The sequence below is a fragment of the Anser anser genome (genome assembly GCF_964211835.1).
Source record: "Anser anser genome assembly, chromosome: W".
Lineage (NCBI taxonomy): Eukaryota > Metazoa > Chordata > Aves > Anseriformes > Anatidae > Anser > Anser anser.
In genome coordinates, this window is record NC_139731.1 from 8222133 (window position 1) to 8242441 (window position 20309).

General features: G+C 46.7%; 2 long non-coding RNA genes across 2 annotated transcripts in view; one reads left to right on the forward strand and one right to left on the reverse strand.

The window, feature by feature from the left end:
* LOC310888737 overlaps nt 1-20309 on the reverse strand; it is a 66709-nt gene that overhangs the window by 17764 nt on the left and 28636 nt on the right. The gene's annotated exons all lie outside the window — the stretch shown is intronic.
* The window catches only part of LOC310888738, a 37342-nt gene continuing 20676 nt past the window's right edge, over nt 3644-20309 (forward strand). The window contains exon 1 of the long non-coding RNA XR_014576112.1: nt 3644-6993. This is a non-coding gene — a long non-coding RNA (uncharacterized lncRNA). The remainder of the gene's footprint in view (nt 6994-20309) is intronic.

The following is a 20309-nucleotide window of genomic DNA, read 5'->3' on the forward strand; positions in this document are numbered from 1 at the left end:
TGGGTGGAGAGAGGATAGGGAAACCCCTCTACTGAGTGTCCCTTCTGCCTGCTGGGCCTGTCTCAGGGAAGGTAGGGAGCGACTCCAGTGGTTTATCTCCTTCTCAGACTCCCTGATACTCCTCAGCCTAGTCACCTCTTCCCAGAGCTCTGTCACTAGGTGGAGGAGTGCCTCAACCTGGGTGCACCTCCCACAGGTGTGCTCACTCCTGCTGTCCTGAACTGGTGTAAGAGTAGGGCACACTCTGCAGCCTGACACTTGGGTGGCAGTGTGTTTCCCCCAGGGCTCTGTCTGGGAGGCTGCGTCACTTGTGGGGGGTGTTGAGCTCCGAGAGGCCATAGCCTTCTGTTGGGTGGATACCATTGCTCCCTAATTGAGCTAGCCAAGCTTCTGGGCACTCCCTGTGCCCTCCCACGTGAGCTGCCGCACAAATTGCCATGCCACATCCTGACTGACGCGCCACATCTTGTTTGCCCATCCTGGTATCCTGGTCGCTGCGCTCCTGGTTGCTCGTGCTCCCTAGGGACTGCCTTTGTACAAGAGGCCCACTCCTGGCTCTGCCCAAGCCTCATCAGCCACCCTTGTGAGGGCTGCCGGCTCCTGGCCGCTCCCTTGGCTGCCTCAAGTTGCCTCGATGAAGGAAAACCCTTGCACACTGCAATCCCCCGCTCCGCTGCAGAACGTGTCTGCCCTGGAGCCGATTGCCTCTGGACTGGACTGCTGTTCAGGGATGGACTGGTCATCAGTCAGCGAGTGGTGAGCAATTGCATTGTGCTTCACTTGTTTTGTACACATTATTATTATTACTATTATCATTATTATTATTTTTCTTTCTTTTCTGTCCTATTAAACTGTCTGTATCTCAACCCACAAGCTTTTAATTTTTTTCCTGATTCTCTCCCCCATCCCACTGTTGGGGGGGGGGAGGGAGGGTGAGAGAACAGCTGTGTGGTGCTTAGCTGCCATCTGGGTTAAACCACAACACCACTGTAAGAGAAGATCAGGTCAAGTCCATCTATGGAACCTGAAGTTCCATGGGACCTGGTGAGATGCATCTGAGGGTCCTGAGGGACTAGGCAGATGTAGTTGCTAAGCCACTATCCATCATATTTGAGAAGTCATGGCAGTCCGGTGAAGTTCTCACTGACTGGAAGAGGGGAAACATTTTCAAAAAGGGAAAAAAGGAAGACCTGGGGAACTGTAGGCTAGTCAGTCTCACTTCTGGGCACAGCAAGGTCATGGAGCAGATCCTCCTGGAAACTATGCTAAGGCACATGGAAAACAAAGAGGTGATTGGTGACAGCCAACATGGCTAAAAGGGCAGATCATGCCTGACAAATCTGGTGGCCTTCTATGATGGGGTTACAGCATTGGTGGATAGGGGAAGAGCAACTGACATCATCTACCTGGACTTGTGCAAACCATTTGATACTGTCCCACACAACAGCTTTGTCTCTAAATTGGAGAGACAAGGATTTGATGGATGGACTACTCGGTGGGTAAGGAATTGGCTAGATGGTCACACTCAAAGAGTTGCAGTCAATGGCTCAATGTCCAAGCAGAGACCAGTGACGAGTGGTGTTCCTCAGGGGTCAGTATCGGGACTGGTGCTATTTAACATCTTTCTTGGTGACACGGACAGTGGGATTGACTGCACGCTCAGCAAATTTGTGGATGAAACCAAGCTGAGTGGTGCAGTTGATGTGCTGGAAGGAAGGGATGCCATCCAGAGGGACCTGGACAGGCCTGTGTGAACATTGTGAAGTTCAACAAGGCCAAATGCAAGGTCCTTCACCTGGGTCGGGGCAATCCCAAACATGAATACAGGCTGGGTGATAAGTGCATAGAGAACAGAGCTGCGGAGAAGGACTTGGGAGTGCTGGTGGATGAAAAGATACTCCATTCCCGTGAGAACTCACGTGGAGTCCTGCATTCAGCTCTGGGGCCCCCAACATAAGACAGACATGGACCTGTTGGAGTGAGTCCAGGGGCAGGCCATGAAGATGATCAGAGGGCTGGAGCACTTCTCCTATGAAGACAAGCTGAGAGAGTTGGGGTTGTTTAGCCTGGAGAAGAGAAGGCTCTGGGGAAACCTTATAGCTGCCTTCCAGCACTGTACTGGGTCTGGCTGGGATGGAGTTAACTTTTCCTGCAGCGGCCCATATAGCACTGTGCTCTGTACTTGTAGCTAGAACAGCATCGGTATCACACCAATGTTTTGTCTATTGCTGAGCAATACTGACACAGCATTGAAGTTTGGAGCTCCCTCAACCTCCCCCCCCCCAAGAACCAGGTGGCTGGGGGTGGGCAAGAGGTGGGCAGGGGACATCACCAGGGCAGCTGACCTAAACTGACCAAAGGGATATTCCATACCATATGACATTGCACTCATATGGTGGAAAAGGGGAAGGGGGGGGGGGCTCTCATTATGAAGTCCTCTGTCCTCCCAAACAACTGCTAGGCCTTGCTTCCCGGGACGTGGCCGAACACTGCTCGTTGATGGGAAGTAGTGAATAATTTCTTTTTTCTCTCTCTGTGCTTCTGCTCGGCCTTTGCTTGTTGGTTTGTGGTTTTTTTTTTTTTTCTCCCCTCTTACTTTTCCTTTTAATTAAATTATCCTTATCTCAGCCCATGAGCCTTTTTTTTTCTTTCCAGCATACTTTCTTTTCCCCTTCTTCTTCTGAGGAGGGGAAGTGAGAGAGTGGTTGTGGTGGAGTTCAGCAGCCCAGCAAGGTAAAACCACCACAGTCCTTTTTGGCACCCAACGTGGGACTCGAAGGGCTGAGATATCAGTATATTTGATCAAAATGCTTACAATTAACATGCTTGCTAGTCACCATGTCGTCTGTTTTGCTGTTAATATTTTCTATGTGGTCCTGTTTTATGCGATCCGTGCCACATTCTCCTTCTGCTGTATATCAGGTCGGAGAGCTTGTTAAAGACTGTGTTTGGATTTTTTAGTTCACTGTGCTGTAAAGCACAGGCCTTGAGCCTGATCTGGTATTCAGGCCCTGCATTGCTATCATTCCTATCCCCTGGAAACTATCTCTTTGAGAATGTTAAAAACTACACTCTCTTCTTTTCCTCCTCTGGAAGTCAGTTTGTGGACAATATCAGGAATGGTACCTCCTTCTTCTTTTCCTGTGGGCTAATTACAGCAGATTTTGAGTACTTTGAATATCCATGGGTAATCACATGCTCCTATTGCTAGGTCTGCAGAATGTATTTTCTTTTCTTTTCTTTCTTTTCTTTTCTTTTCTTTTCTTTTCTTTTCTTTTCTTTTTTCTTTTCTTTTCTTTCTTTTCTTTTCTTTTCTTTCTTTTCTTTCTTTTCTTTCTTTTCTTTTCTTTTTCCTTCTTTTCTTCTCTTCTCTTTCTCTTCTCTTCTCTTCTCTCTCTTCTCTTTTTCTTTTCTTTTCTTTTCTTTTCTTTTCTTTCTTTTCTTTTCTTTTCTTTTCTTTTTTTTTTCTTTTCTTTTCTTTTCTTTTCTTTCTTTTCTTTTCTTTTCTTTTTTTCTTTTCTTTTCTTTTCTTTTCTTTTCTTTTCTTTTCTTTTCTTTTCTTTTCTTTTCTTTTCTCCTAAGGTTAAACAATTAGTTAAGAATAGCACCCAGGAATCTGCCCTGAGACTGTGTGGTGGTGGGTTGCAAGGTGTATGGGAGGATATGGGCAGGTACCTGTCACGGTTGTCTCCTCCAATGGTTTTGCACTTCACCTCTGAACAAATGCCAAATCCTAAAAAAACGATAGAATGTTTGAAAGATGTATGCCCTGACCCTGGCAGTGCCAGAGAACTCCAGCTTGCTGCACTGTGCTGGGGCCTGGCCTGTGCCTATCAAATGGTAGTTAACACTACTCAGCACCCTCAAGGGGAGGAAGAGGTCTCTGAATCTGATGATCAGATAACACACACTGTGGCTAACCCAGAGGACCAACCATCAGTGGTATCAGTCACCCTCATAGTCAAAACAAAACAATGGAAGCAGAAGTCAGCTCATTTAGTAAGGGAAGAAGCTCCTCCTGAGAAGTCCCAGGAGGGAGAAGTGGAAGGGGCAGGGAGCTCTAAAGCAGAGCCATCACAAAAACAGGAGGAAGAAGAGACGGAAATCATAAATGAGTCAGAAACCACCCGATCCCCATCCCTGAGTGAGTTGCGAGATATACAAAGGGATTTCAGTCGTCACCCAAGTGAGCACATTCTCACCTGGCTGCTTCGATTCTGGGACACTGGGGCCGGTAGCCAGGAACTAAGAGGCAAGGAAGCCAAGGGGCTGGGATCCCTCTCTAGGGAAAGGGTCATTGACATATGGGATTTTCCATACCATGTGATGTCACAGTCAGCAATAAAAGGTGGGAAAGGGGAAAGGGGCTCTCATTATGAAGACCTCTGTCCTCCCAAACAACCGCTACATGTATTGAGGCCCTGCTTCCCGGGTTGTGGACGAACATCCCTCGTTAATGGGAAGTAGCAATTTATTTTTTTTCTCTTTCTCTGTGCTTCTGCGCAGCCTTTGCTTTTTTTTTTCCCTCTTCCTTTTCCCTTTAATTAAATTATCCTTATCTCAACCCGTGAGCCTTTTTTTTTTCTTTCCAGCATTCTTTCTTCTCCCCTTCTTCTTCTTCTGAGGGGAAGTGAGAGAGTGGTCGTGCTGGGGTTCAGCAGCCCAGCAAGGTAAAACCACCACAAGTACTTAAAGGGGGCCTACAGGAAAGCTGGAGAGGGACTCTGTCAGGGAGTGCAGTGATAGGGCGAGGAGTAATGGCTTTAAACTGAAAGAGAGTAGATTTAGCCTAGACATTAGGAAGAAATTCTTTACTATGAGAGTGGTGAGGCAGTGGAACAGGTTGCCCAGAGAAGTTCTGGGTGCCCCATCCCTGGAAGCGTTGAAGGCCAGGTTGGATGGGGCTTTAAGCAACCTTATTTAGTGGAAGTTGTCCCTGTCCATGGCAGGGGGGTTGGAACTAGATGATTTTTAAGGTCCCTTCAAACCCAAACCGTTCTATGATTCTGATTCTATGATTTTTATTCAGAATTGCACTTCTATAGATCATTCTGTGACGTAAATACTTCCAAATGTCAAGTTATGCAAGCTAGCAAGCAAGCACTCACTAGCCCTGCTGTAGTCTTATATTATTTTTACTAGTTATATTTACTAGCAATACTGGGCTACAATCTAAAAGAGAAGGCTTGATAAATTATCTTCTGCAATGTGCAAACTATCTACAGGGAGGAGACTGCTATGACAAACCAATGAACTATAACGCTGCTCTCCAAAGAAACATTTTCAAGGGGAAACCACCACACTGTTTCACATATGATGTATTGTTACTTTTCAACAGTGCAATGTGCAAGGGTATGTAGAAGGAGAGTTTCTGCTCCTTTAAGGGTATCTGGTCAAGGACCTTTTCCAGCGCAACAAAGGGATAATAAGAAAGGGAAGAAGTGATGGAAACCAAGTCTAGTCAGTTCTACTAATTGATAAGGAAGGTGATGGAATATGGAAATGTTGATTCAGGCAAGGTTGTCTCAGTGAGGATTTCTGGATCGGAATGATAAGAAGTAAAGAAGGGGGAACAATAAGCAAAATGCTGAGATACAGACCTGACAAAGCAAAAATAGAGACAATGACGAGAAACAAACCTCTCAGTCACACTAGTTGATGAGCTATCAAACTACAGGCACCACTTCCAGGAAGATCAATCTGGACTTTGAAGTTGATAAGACTGTGAACCAGGGGGGGACCCCAGACTGGGAGGGTGCAGGAAACTGCAGAGCTCTGCAAATCCATGGGGGTTGTGCAGGGGGAAGGGGGAGCAAGAGGAACAAAGAGGGGATAGGTAGTAAGGGGTATAAAAGGGCCGGTCACGTGTAAAACAGGGCTGGTCAGTATGCTTCTCTGGCTGAGCTCTGCACCTTATCACTGCAGTCTGTCCTATCTTCTTATATTTCCTCATTAAATCTTTTCTTAACTAGCTCTCTGCATACTCACACTCTCTCTCCTGTGTGCATGTGTGCTGCAAGGACTAAGTGCCAGCTACTAGTGAGACCTGTTTGTGTGTGAGTGAAGATTGGTGCCAGATACTGGAGTCAGGGTGAGGGAGCGGGCACCCCTGGCTTGTGGTGCCAGCTAATGGAGCGAGTGAGGGTCCTAGCATCAGTAGTTGCAGGGGCCATAGCTCTGGATCTGAAAGGGTCCTACAGACTTTGTGCCCAGAGTGCCAGCTACTGTGGGACTGGCATAAGCGAACTGTGTGCCAGCTACTGTGGGACTGGCATAAGTGAACTGTGTGCCAGCTACTGGAGCATGTGGGGGTCTTCTACTCCCAGCCACTGGGGCAGGAGCACAGCGTGTTCACAAACCAGCTACTACCTGGAGGGGACTGGCATGAGTGAGGCGAGTACAGGGCTCCGCACTGGTGGCTAGAGAAAGGCCGCAGGTCACAGCCCATGTGCCTGGTGATGGATGCTGGCAGGGGCCAAGCCAAGGCAATTGGCTCTGGGGCAAACACGTTCTGCAGTGGAACAGGGGATCACAGGGGGTTCCCTGTGGGAAAGGAATTCGCAGGTAGCTTTGTGCTGTTTCACACGTCCCTGAGTTAGAGATAATGAGGAAAACAGCGGTAGAACCAAAAACTTGAGCAAGGGCGAGATAAAGTAAATTGGCTACAGTGTTAAAGATGAGCTTTGGGCAGTGGCCAATTGCTGGCTGGCTCGAGGCGCGTGTCTGAGGGTCTCTAACCAATTGTATGACAGATTCAGGCGCGTGGACAGCACGTGGGGCTACGGGGAAAGTATATGTAGTGGTGAAAAATGACAATAAAGGTCTCCCGTTCAAGAGCCATCAGGAGTCCGTGTCTTGCATCCCTTCAAATGGTGACCCCGACGTGATAGGGGAGGAGCAGCGCTGCACGAGTGTCCGAAGGGAACCCAGCCGAACGAGTCAAGCTCGCAGCTGGACTGCAGCTTCAACCCCGGGACATCACCTGAAGGACAGGTGAGCGGCTGGGCATTAATCGTGGGAGCTAGCCTTTCGGCAGAGGAAGAGGCTATAGTGAAACTGCTAACGCAACTCCTAATAGACAGGGGAGTAAAAAATATTCCGTTTAAGATAAAGCTATTATTGAAATTTTTGCGAAAACAAGGGCTCCCCTCAATGGCTTCCACAGTATTTGATGTAAAAACTTGGGACCAAGTGGGGGAAAAAATATGGGAAGCAGCGTCCAGTGGGGATACTAATGCTGCTGAGGTGATGACTACGTGGCGGCTGGTGACTGAGACTTTAAGATCGTGGCAGGCAGAAAAGGAAGTACAGAACGTTGCTGCCCAGGCAATAACAGCAGCCGAACTGAGATCAGAGCCTGCAAGGTCACCAGAGCAGTGCAATTTGATAGACCTGGGGGATGACAAGGAAGAGGGCCGCGGACCGCCGCCGCAGAGCCCCTCCCCGCTGACCCCCTCGGCTCTCGCCTTGCCTGCCCCCGATAATGCTTCCCTGCGGGCCCGAGCTTTCGACCCGCGGGAACAATGGGAGCTGGTGCGCCGGGAAGCGCTAAAGGACGGGGACCCGGTAGGAATGGCTTTCCCGGTGCAGGTGCGACCCAACGGTCCAAATGAATATAATGCCTTCCACTGTGACCTAATTAAAGAATTAAGAAAGACTGTGACTACATATGGATTACACGCACCATTTATTCAGTCACTGTTAGAAAATGTTATGACTGGTCAATTGTTGGTGCCGTACGATTGCCGCCAGCGCCGCCGCCTGCCCCGCTGTCAGCTTCGGGCAGCCGCCCGCCCGCCCCGCCGCCGGCTGCTGCGTTTCTCCGGTTTGAGCGCCCGCCCGCGCACACCGGGCGCTGCCATGTTCCGCCTGCCGCTGCGCCCGGGCCCGTGGCCCCGCGGGCCCCCGCTCTGTCCGTCCTGCGAGGCCGGGCAGAGCCGCGCACCGCCCCCGCTCCGCGACAGCCGGCACGGCCGCAAGCGCCGCCGCCGCCTCCCCGCTCGCCGCCGACCGCCGCCGCTGCTGCCCACCCCCCCCCGGGCCGGGCCCCCCCCCTCAGCCCGCCGGCCCCTCTGCTGGCGCTGCGGGCCGCCGCCGGCAGCTCGGCCAAGGATGGGGGTGGATCCCCTGAAAAGGCAGCCACAGATCTCAGCAGTGAACACAAACTCAATAAATCCCAGCAGCTGAAAAAAGTTTTCAAAGAATATGGTGCTGTAGGAGTTTCATTCCATGTTGGAATTTCATTAGTATCTCTAGGAATCTTCTACCTGGCTGTGTCAAGTGGTGTGGATATGACTGCAGTTCTCTTCAAACTTGGTTTCAGTGAATCATCGCTGCAGTCTAAAAGGGCTGCTGGTACAGGCACATTTCTGTTGGCATATGCTATTCACAAATTGTTTGCTCCAGTACGAATCAGCATTACTAGAGTTTCTGTGCCATTTATTGTCCGATACTGCTGGAAGATTGGTTTCTTTAAACCTCCTACCCCAAATCCGTGATAACTTCTTATGGTTTTTTATTCGCCCAACATGGGGCTCAAGGAATTTGAGATAAGGATGATAGTCGAGAGAAGTAACGGGCAAAACATGGACTGGATTTTTTTTTTATGAATGTAATAGTTGTGAAGAATTTAAGAAAGCAGCAATTGTGAGGAATATGTTTCATATTAGTGTGGTGAAGGGACAAGGGGTGGTGTGTGTGTAAATTGTCCACCTCGTCGGTGTCGTGATGATGTTATGTTTATTTTGGTGTGGGGAATTCTTTTTTTTTTTTTTGATTAAGTGAAGTTTGTGAAGATCGTGATAATTGTAAATTAAGAGTATATTGGAATGTAGTGGGTTTACGTGGCAAGGTATTGGTAGCAGGGGGCCATAGGGGTGGCTTCTGTGAAAAGAATCTAGCAGCTGCCCCATGTTAGGTAAGGGCCCTGGTGCTGACCAGAGCCGAGCCAATAAACGATGTTGTTTGAGCCTCTGTGAGAGCATATTTAAGAAAGGGGGGGAAAAAAATGCGATACACAGCAGCTGGGAGAGTGAGAGGAGTGAGAAACAGCCTTGCAGGCGCCAAGGTCAGTGAAGGAGGAGGGGGAGAGGTGCTCCAGGCACCGGAGCAGAAGTCCCCTGCGGCCTGTGGTGAGGACCACGGTGAAGCAGGCTGTCCCCCTGCAGCCCATGGAGTACCACGGTGGAGCAGGGTTCCGCGCTGCAGCCCCGCTGCCACGGTTACCACGGTGGACACCCTCTCAGCAAGAACCAGAGGGAGTGCCGGAGTGGATACCTCCACAGTAATAGACGCCACCTTGTGCGGTACTCACGTTCATAAAATTCCATTGAACATCAAAGGACCAATTGGGAATGACTGTAGTGTATTGCTGCTAGGACGATCAAGTGCAACTCTGACCGGATTGTTTGTTTTGCCGGGGGGTAATTGATGCTGACTACAATGGACAAATCCAAGCTATGGCTTGGACACCATCTCCACCATTGTCAATACAAAAGGGAACTAGAATTGCTCAATTGATTCTTTTCCGAGCAGTAGTCTGCAGGAGTTGGTTCAAGAACAACTCCAACAAGGACATATTGTTCCGACAAACAGCTCATGGAATTCATCAGTGTTTGTTATCAAGAAGAAGAGCGGGAAATGGAGATTACTGCATGATTTGCGACGAATCAGTGCAGTTATCGAGGACATTGCAGCCAGAAAACAAAAAAAAAAAAAAAAAAGAGAGGAAAAAAAAAAGGAAAAAAAAGAGAAAAAAAGGAAAAAATTAAAAAAACAGTACCTTTGAATACTGTATCGGACTCGCAATATGCTGTAGGTGTTGCTCAGCGCATTGAGAGGGCACATTTGAGACATCCCAAAGGAAAACTTGTTTCTAAAATTTAAAGAGCTGTTATTTTTGGTAGAGCAGCGAGTGCACCTGTATTGTATTATTCACATGCAGAGCCACACCATGTTACCTGGTATTTTTGCAGAGGGTAACACACACGCTGACCAGCTAACTAATATGACCCTGACTGCCCCGGTGCCTAAGGTGCTGGAGCAAGCTCGGTTATCCCATGCCTTTTTCCATCAATCCGCCAAAGTCTCGGCGAAACAATTCGCTATATCGATCATTGACGCCAAATTGATTGTCCAAATATGTCCTGACTGTCAACAACATGTTTCGACCCCGTCTTTAATGGTAAACCATAGAGGTCTACGGTCCTTACAGTTATGGCGGACCGACGTAATGCATATTCCAGAATTTGGTCGCTTGAAATATGTTCACTTATCTGTAGATACTTTCTCTCATGCTATTTGGGCGACAGTTGCGGTGGGTGAAACTAGTCGCCATGTCCAGGCTCACTTCCTGGGTCTCCATCCAACCACGCCGCAACATCTGGGTCACCCTCGCCAACATGACAGGATAAGAAGCGGTGTGCCTGTCCCGGGCTAGTGCTAACGACCCATTCACAACATGTCTGGTGGGGAACCCGGCAGATAACAAAGACTGGACTGTCTACTTGCCGCAAGCGCCCCTAGAGCCAGAGGAATTAGATATCCTGGGATGTGAAACAGCAACAGCATGTGTAAGGTTTAATTGCTCAGGCAAAAAAACAAATCGTGAAACGAATGGTCAACGCCACACTTGCTCCTTATCGCAATGCATCTCTTTGCTGTAATTATACAAAACTATAATAGCATCCTTCCTTGTGCCAGGAGCTGCTCTGCTCGGCTGTGGGATCGACTGTGGAACGGACGCCCCTAGGTGCACCCCGAGCATTTTCCTCGGAGGAGTCTCCACTCTCAGCCGCTCACCGCGGGAGTAGACAAGGACCTCCTGAAGCCGCAGACAAATTATTTTAAGTGATATTTTCTTGTGGTATGAATGAGAAGTGCAAGAGGCCTCTTTGCATGATCGTGTGATTGTGCTGTGTGAGTGAGAAGCAGCATCACTGCGAAGCAACATCCCTAGCGCTTAGTGGCTTGTTGACTGATGTAGATTCTAGTAGGCACGCTACTTTACAATCGTAATTCTGCTTGTGATTTTCACCCTGTTGCTTATTGTATCTTGCTTATTGCAGTGTCTGCGGTGATTGATAGAAAAATCTATAGAAAGCGTTTGGTTGATTGATTGAAAATAAAAAAGGGGGAATTGTGGGAAAGGAATTCGCAGGGAGCTTTGTGCTGTTTCACACATCCCTGAGTTAGAGATAATGAGGAAAACAGCGGTAGAACCAAAAACTTGAGCAAGGTCGAGATAAAGTAAATTGGCTACAGTGTTAAAGATGAGCTTTGGGCAGTGGCCAATTGCTGGCTGGCTCGAGGCGCGTGTCTGAGGGTCTCTAACCAATTGTATGACAGATTCAGGCGCGTGGACAGCACGTGGGGCTACGGGGAAAGTATATGTAGTGGTGAAAAATGGCAATAAAGGTCTCCTGTTCAAGAGCCATCAGGAGTCCGTGTCTTGCATCCCTTCAGTTCCCTACATCGAGGCCGATCGAGGAAGCTGAGGGAGCCGCCAGGACCCGGCAGCCCTCTCGAGGGCAGCCGACGAGGCTTGGGCAGAGCCAGGAGTGCCCCTCCTCTGTTGTACAAAGACAGCCCCTAGGGAGCATGAGTGAGCAGGAGTTCGACAAACAGAGGGGGCAAACAGGGCATGGCATGGCAGTTTGCACTGCAGATCGTGCAGGGAGGGCAGAGTATCCCTCCCCACTCAAGAGACCAGCTCACCTATTGGCTGCCTCCCAGACAACAAGTTCAGCCATGGTCTCCACCAGACAGAAAACTCTTGCCAAAAATAATGTGGCAACCCAGACCGACTGCCTGCCCAAAAATGTGGCTGTTCAGGTCTCCAGCATTGGAACTGTTTGCCCAGGGAGGTGGCGGAGTCATCCATCCCTGGGGGTGTTTAGGGAAAGGTTGGACATGGTCCTTAGGGACATGGTTTAGTGGGTGACATTGGTAGTAGGGGGACGGTTGGACCAGATGGAGGTCTTTTCCAACCTTAATGATTCTGTTTCCTAAACCCCGGTGTGCGTGGGGTGTGCATTTGTATTCACAAGCAAGCTTTAAGTTGGACTAGCTGGCATGTAGCGGGAGCCTCAGGTCCAGGTCGGGTATCAGGCAGGTGGGGGCTCCATGGTGGTGTAAGGAATGGTCCAGCAATTCGTGCCACTAAGGGGTTTGAAGGGTTAACATTGAGGCCTGGGTTTAGGCGAGAAGAGAACAAAGGGATTTCTTCAGAGAAAAACTGCTGACTTTGCACGGACGTGCAGTAACTTCTGACAGCCGGCCAAGAGACCACTAGATAAGGAGGAAGAATATGAGCCTCCCTGTCCAAGCGGCCCCCGAGAAAGTAACAGAGACTGATAAGCAGGCGCACCTGGGAGGACTTTGGATTCGGGAAACCAATTATAATAACCCTGCCTCTTCTAGAAGTAGTAATGAATATGTATTAGCCTAGGAGCATAAAAACCAACCGCCCTACGTAACAGGGGTGCGTCCTGGTGAAGCAGAGACTCCTGGCACACCCAGCGCTGTTTGCTTGCCTCTATTCGTTTAATAAATTGTAAACTTTGATTGTAATCCTATTTGGGACTCAGTCATTTATAACAATTGGGGGCTCGTCCGGGATGGTCTTGGTTCCTGAATTCTGACTTGATCTAGAAGGGGCGCCCCCACCATTTGGTGGCTCCTGTTCGAGTCAGGTCGGGGCTAATGCCATCTCGAACCTGAATAAGGGCAAGCAAAGATTTAGATTTTTTTATGAGCTCCCTTTGCCGGCTGCAGCACTATATTTTGCCCGTAGTTCTGCACGCGAAGATCCAAACGAAGACGATGGAGTATACTGTTCGGTTGGGTGGGATTCGGTTGCCTGTGTGTGTGAGAGTGTGACTGAGACGGAACGTAGTTCCGAAGCGATTGTGGAGGTCTTCTAACCGCGGTTCCAATCTCCCGCGAGGGACTTGGCCGGTGAAGGACCGAAGCGATTCCTATAGGATTGGTGGGTGGGTGATAGGTCCTAAACCCCCTGCAAGACACTCTCACTAAGGCAACCAAGGGCTGTAGGAATTGCCACAGTAAAATTCCTAGATGGGTCAGACAAAATTGAAGACCCGGGACCAGAGAAAAGGGAGCAAATTACCAGACATACCACCAGAAAGTCCATTAGGGATAATGATTAGAAATTGGAACGATAGGGGCCCCAGAAAAGGAAAAAAGTAAATTAAAAATGGTTCAGTATTGTATGACAGAATGGCCGAAGGAGCCTTTAAGACCACATGTCTTTTGGCCCGTTTTCGGATCCTTTGAAGACTGGGTTTGCCAGGCCTTAAATATACATGTTAATTCAAAGGAACCTTTTAGCCAGGAGGAAAGTGATTATGCAGGATTATGGATCAGGATCTCACGTCCTTTTCCAGCCTCAATATTTACACTAAAAGCAGACGAGAAGTTTGAAGAAGAAGAGAACAAAAAAATAAAAAATAAAAAAAAAGGAAAAAGAAAAAGATGATGAATGGGAGTCATTGGATAACCTACCACCTCTATATCCTAACAATCCACCCCCGGTGGTGCATCTTGTAATCCTGTTTTGTTCTTAAATGTTTTGACTGTGTCAAGGAGGAAGGTGGGAGCATTATCTAAGTAACAGTTTAGAAGTTTTGGTATATTCGCGGTGGTGTTTGGTCAGTTTCCCAAGTATCGGGGGAGAGGGGCTGACTGATTATCAAAATGTTAGAACGGAGAGTCACTTCTTCGGTGGTTCGGGCCTGAGCCCTGGGAATTTGGTAAGAAGGGGGAGAGCGAATTTATTTAGGCCTCAATACCTTTTTAAACCCCCATCTTGACGGATACACAGGAGTGATTCCTTGTTTTGTGTAGGCTTACTAACAAAGTGCATGAGAAAAATTAGCATTCGGCTTGAAATTCGGTCTTGTTGAAATGTAAATTTTGTGAAAAAGGTGGTATTGTTTGTCTAGAAGACAGAAGGCTGAGTGCTTCTGGTGTTTTTCCGAAATCCTGTGGATTTATGATTGGAACGGGGCTCATCAATAATCTGAAATACTGAAGTTTGTATGTGGAAAGAAGAGTTTAATCCCAGAGAACTGGGACATTTGGGAAGAAGATTAGGAAAAGATAGTAAAAACCTTCAATAAAAAGGTTTGCGTGGAAATTGAAACAAGGGACAGTAACTAATATAAATAAATAAAAGGGAATGGGAAATCGAGGAAATGGGTAAAATCCAAAACAAAGACGTCCTAAAAAAAAAAAAAAAAAAGCCTCCTTGGGTGCATATTGGCACATTGGAAGGATATTGTTAGAAATGGGGGCACAGAAAGCAAGAGGACTTTCACTAAGTATTGCAATCAATGGTGGCCACTATATAAACTAAATGGCCACTTTATGGATCAATCGACTATAACAGTGTCTTGCAATTAATGTTTTTGAGGAGAGAAGGAAAATAGGATGAAATGTTGTATACTGATATGTTGTTTCAGCATCTTGGAGGGAAAAGGTTTGGAATTAAGTTGGCCCCTGACTGAGCCTTTGGTGTTGGCATTAGAAAAGTACAGGCTGGAGAAAGATAAAGGAAGTGTTAAAAGGGTTGTTGAAGGTGTTAAAGGTTGTGTGGCATGTAGTATTTAACAGAGCTGTTTGAAGTTGAATGAGCAGGGAAAGAGGATGTAGGAATGTTAATAGTTCCGTCTCAACCCGAGGCTGAGATCTCTAAATCGCGGGTGTGAGCCCTCTGGGGCAGAGGGACCATGATGGGTCCGAGAGAGTTGTCATGGAAACAGAAAAGCAGCTAACTCTTAAAACAACCTGAGTTCCTGTGTGAGCTCAGATTGCCAATGGGACCGCTCAGGGAACTTTCAACGATTGCATTCCCCTGACCGACCCCCTCACTGAGACCCTAATCACCCCGGAAATTATGTAAATACCAAAATCTGGTTAAATTGGCTATTGGGAATTGAGAATCTGTTCCAACAAGGTCCAAAAGAAACCCCTATGGAATTTATGGAATTTTTGAATTTTTGGACCAACTTTGAAATGCAATGAGAAAAAAAAATGGACCTGGCTTTAAAAAAAAAAAAAAAGAGAGAGAGAGAGGCAACTGGCTAGCCTCTTTCCAGGGCAATCGGCCCCTGATATCAGAAAGAAATTGTCTTAGGCTGCAGGACAAACTTACAACTGTAAGAAATGGTCCAGCAATTCGTGCCACTAAGGGGTTTTGAAGGGTTAACATTGAGGCCTGGGTTTAGGCGAGAAGAGAACAAAGGGATTTCTTCAGAGAAAAACTGCTGACTTTGCACGAATGTGCAGTAACTTCTGACAGCCGGCCAAGAGACCACTAGATAAGGAGGAAGAATATGAGCCTCCCTGTCCGAGCGGCCCCCGAGAAAGTAACAGAGACTGATAAGCAGGTGCACCTGGAAGGACGTCGGATTTGGGAAACCAATTATAATAACCCTGCCTCTTTTAGAAGTAGTAATAAATATGTATTAGCCTAGGAGTATAAAAAATTAGATGCCTTACGTAACGGGTGTGCATCCCGGTGGAGCAGAGACTCCCGGCGCACCCAGCGCTGTTTGCTTGCCTCTATCCGTTTAATAAATTGTAAACTCTGATTGTAATCCTATTTGGGACTCAGTCATTTATAACACAACAGTCAGGAATGATGGGGACCTGGGGCATCTACCCTAGCAGGTCCACTAGTTGAAATAAAGCTAGGAAACGAAGACAGAGGCTTGAATTTTTTGTTTGAATTTTCTGTTTGTAGATGGCTCCTCCTGAGTAGTGGAAGGGAGGAGGAAATCAGGATATGCAATAATTAATAAGAACTTAGAACCTGTGGAATCCGGACCTTTGAGCCCATCATGGTCAGCTCAGGCTTGTGAGCTGTATGCCCTATGTAGGGCCCTGGAACTATTAAAAGGGAAAAGTGGGACGATATATACAGACTCTAAATATGCATATGGGGTGGTCCATACTTTTGGAAAAATTTGGGAAGAAAGAGGTCTAATTAATACTCAAGGGAGGAATCTTATACATCAAGAGTTAATAATAAAAATTTTAAGGGCATTAAGAGAACCAAAGGAGATAGCAGTGGTACATGTAAGAGGACACCAAAAGGGATTGGATTATCGAATCAGAGGAAATAATCTAGCAGATAAGGAGGCCCAGGAAGCAGCCCTGAGGACTCAGGTTGTTAAAATCAATGTGATACGAGAGGAAGAAAGGCGAGAAAGAGAAGAAAAGAAATTTACCCCTGAAGAACAAGCAAAATTGGAGAAAATAGGGGCTAAGTTAGAACAAGGAGAATGGACACTGCCTGACGGGCGAGAGATATTGCCAACAGCCTATGCGAGGCAAATACTGGAACGTTTACATGCACAAACACATTGGGGTATGAAGGCATTAAGCGATCATTTCCTTAAACAATTTGGTTGCATTGGAATTTTTGAAATAGCGAAACAAATTACATAAGGTTGTTTAACTTGTCAGAAAATAAATAAGAAAGTGTTTCGACAAGCAGCTATGGGAGGGAGAAAAACAGCTTATAGGCCTTTCGAGAAAGTACAAGTTGATTTCACTGAATTGCCCAAGGTAGGGAGAATGAAATATCTATTGGTAATCGTAGATCATTTAACACAATGGGTAGAAGCTTATCCTGTAGCACGAGCTACTGCACAGACAGTGGTAAAAATTTTATTGGAACATTTAATACCAAGGTATGGGATAATCCAGTACATTGATTCTGATCAGGGCACACGCTTTACTTCTAAAATAATAAAATTGTTGTGTCAATCATTAGGTATTCAGTGGGAATACCACACTCCCTGGCACCCACAAAGCTCAGGGAAAGTAGAAAGGATGAATCAAACAATAAAACAACAATTGGCTAAGTTAATGATCGAGACACAGCTGCCCTGGACGAAATGCTTACCATTGGCACTTTTAAACATAAGAACTAAACCACACAGTGAGACTGGATTATCATCATATGAAATGTTATATGGTATGCCTTATTCTCAAGGGATGCCCCTAGGGAACAATGTAATTGAGGATCATAGTATCCAGAAATACATAATTACCATTGGAAGGAGATTACAGGAGCTAAGAGAAATTGGGATGATGACTCAGACACCACCTTTAGGATTTGCTATTCATAAAATACAACCAGGAGACAAGGTCTTAATAAAAACCTGGAGAGAAGAATCATTGAACCCCCGATGGGAGGGACCGTACCTTGTTTTACTTACTACTGAAACAGCTGTGAGAACAGCAGAAAGGGGTTGGACCCACGCATCCAGAATAAAAGGACCAATAACTACCGAAGCCTGGAGGGTTGAGTCCACTCCTGGGGAACTGAAACTGAGACTAAAGAGGAACTGATATCCCAGCAATGAGGTTCTGCATGAATTAAGGGCACTGGATAAAGAGGACAAGGCTGAAGGGAGGAAAGGGAGAAGGCAAGACCGGGGTAGGACCCTCCACTGCGGTGTGTATGGTCTACCGAGGGAGGCAACCCCTATGGGTATTGACCGCCGAGTGAGAGGGCCTCGACCGGACTTCTCCCGCGCTAAGATCAGGTTGTCCTGAGAAAAATAACATGAGAACCTCTTAAACCCATAATGAAATTGTGATTAGTTTTTCCAGGAGCTGGATCACTCCGAAGGGCTGAATGGTAACACAAGCTCTGAAAGCGGGCCCAACCTCATGATTAAAGGCGTTTCCCACACTCTCAAGATTGGACGACGAAAAAGGATAAGAAATGCTATACTTTCTGGTATTGTTTTTACAGGGGCAATTGGGCCATGGGCAAGAATGGAGGAATAACTTTTTCACTTTGGGGGAGGAAGTGGCTAGGGCCTTTAACCTTAGTAACTGCTGGATTTGTGGAGGACCGGGGGGAACTGAAAGTTGGCCCTGGGTAGCAGGCCCAGTTGAACCCAAGTGGTGGGTCAGTAATCTGAGCGAAGTTCATAATGGGACGCAATTTTGGAAAGAGGAAGGAGGCCCATGGCAGTTGCACTCGTCAGCTCGGGGTGTATATTGCTTGAACAGAACAGGAACAGTGGCGGTGGGAAAAAGCATTTGCAATTGGACTCTGTCCCCCGGATATGATTGTACCGATCCTGGATGTAGTCCTATAAACTGTACAGCACGTAGTGGGAAATGGAACACCACACATGTTCAGCTGAGAAATGGGACTTGGCTGAAATGCTCATATTGAGAATTTTTTGGATCCGGATGTAAAACTGTGGCAAGAGCACAAGCGGGGGGACAATTTGATGGTCAAATCTTGAGCTGTCAGCGCGATAACACCACTAAGGAATAGCATGTGGTGCGGGTCTATCGCTGGAGATGGCAGAATGAGAATGGGAGGCGAGTGTTCTTTAAGCATTTCTGGTCAGCTTATAATATAACTGGCCACCAAGGAGAACTGAATTGTGACTGTAAGTGGAAACCCGATGCGGGAGCTTGGAAGTGCGCATATACGAGTACGAACGGGGCAGACATTGTAACAGGACCACTCGGTAACAAGGACACTGTATTATCACGCCCCAAGGGCTAAAAAGGAATGGAATGGTCCTTTTCCAAATGGGACATGGGCCCTAAAGGGACATTATTGGGTGTGTGGCAAACATGCTTACAAGAGGCTACCTGAAAATTGGTCGGGAATATGCTATGTGGGGTACATAAGACCCTTGTTCTTTTTATTGTCACAAACACAAGGAAATCATTTAGGAATAAGATTATATGATGACCTGAACAGAGTGAAACGATCTATTGATACTTCCTTAACCGGGGGTAGTGCCCAAAAATGGGGAAAGGATGAATGGCCTCCTGAAAGAATCATACAGCATTATGGGCCAGCCACCTGGAACCCGAATGAGTTGATATCAGGAGCCCGAGAACCTATTTATAATTTGAACCGAATAATTAGGTTGCAAGCTATCCTCGAAGTTGTAACAAATCAAACAGCGACGGCCTTGGATCTTTTGGCTGACCAATCCACTCAAATGAGAAATGCTATATTCCAACATAGAATGGTCTTAGACTATTTACTAGCAGAAGAAGGGGGAGTATGTGGAAAACTGAACGATTCTAATTGTTGTCTACAGATTGATGATAATGGAAAAGTGGTCAAGCAGATAACAAAGGAAATTAGAAAGCTAGCCCACGTCCCAGTACAAACTTGGAAGGGTATGGATTGGGATTTCTTTTCATGGTTGCCTGGTGAACCATGGGTTAAAAGGATGCTGTTTTTATTTTTATGTGGTATAGTGACATTATTGTTTATACCTTGTATGATACCTTGCTTTACGTTGTTGATACGGCGGATAATAAATAGCACCCAATTTGTGATGACTTCGGGAGAGAAAAGGTGACGTGTCGATAATGATGCTTAAGAAGTGGACACCCCGAGAACTGACTGATGAAATCCAATTGTTACTGACAAAGGTTGAAGGAGAGACACGAATTGATGATTAAAAAAAAAAAAAAAAAAGGAGGAATTGTAAGAAATGGTCCAGCAATTCGTGCCACTAAGGGGTTTTGAAGGGTCAACATTGAGGCCTGGGTTTAGGCGAGAAGAGAACAAAGGGATTTCTTCAGAGAAAAACTGCTGACTTTGCACGAATGTGCAGTAACTTCTGACAGCCGGCCAAGAGACCACTAGATAAGGAGGAAGAATATGAGCCTCCCTGTCTCCCTGTCCGAGCGGCCCCCGAGAAAGTAACAGAGACTGATAAGCAGGTGCACCTGGAAGGACGTCGGATTCGGGAAACCAATTATAATAACCTTGCCTCTTTTAGAAGTAGTAATAAATATGTATTAGCCTAGGAGTATAAAAAATTAGATGCCTTACGTAACGGGTGTGCGTCCCGGTGGAGCAGAGACTCCCGGCGCACCCAGCGCTGTTTGCTTGCCTCTATTCGTTTAATAAATTGTAAACTCTGATTGTAATCCTATTTGGGACTCAGTCATTTATAACACAACAGTCAGGAATGATGGGGACCTGGGGCATCTACCCTAGCAGGTCCACTAGTTGAAATAAAGCTAGGAAACGAAGACAGAGGCTTGAATTTTTTGTTGGTTGTGGGAGCTTCTTTCTCTGTGTTAATTAGGCTGTAAATGTAATAGGAGCAACATATTCAGTGTTAAATAGTTTTAAAGGACAATTAGGAGCTAAGACAACTACAATAATTGGAGCCACAGGGAAAGAGGAGGAATGGCCATTCTTACAACCCCTTGATTTGCGTTTTGGGGGTAAGGAACTAACCCATGAATTTTAGTATGTACCAGAATGCCCGATT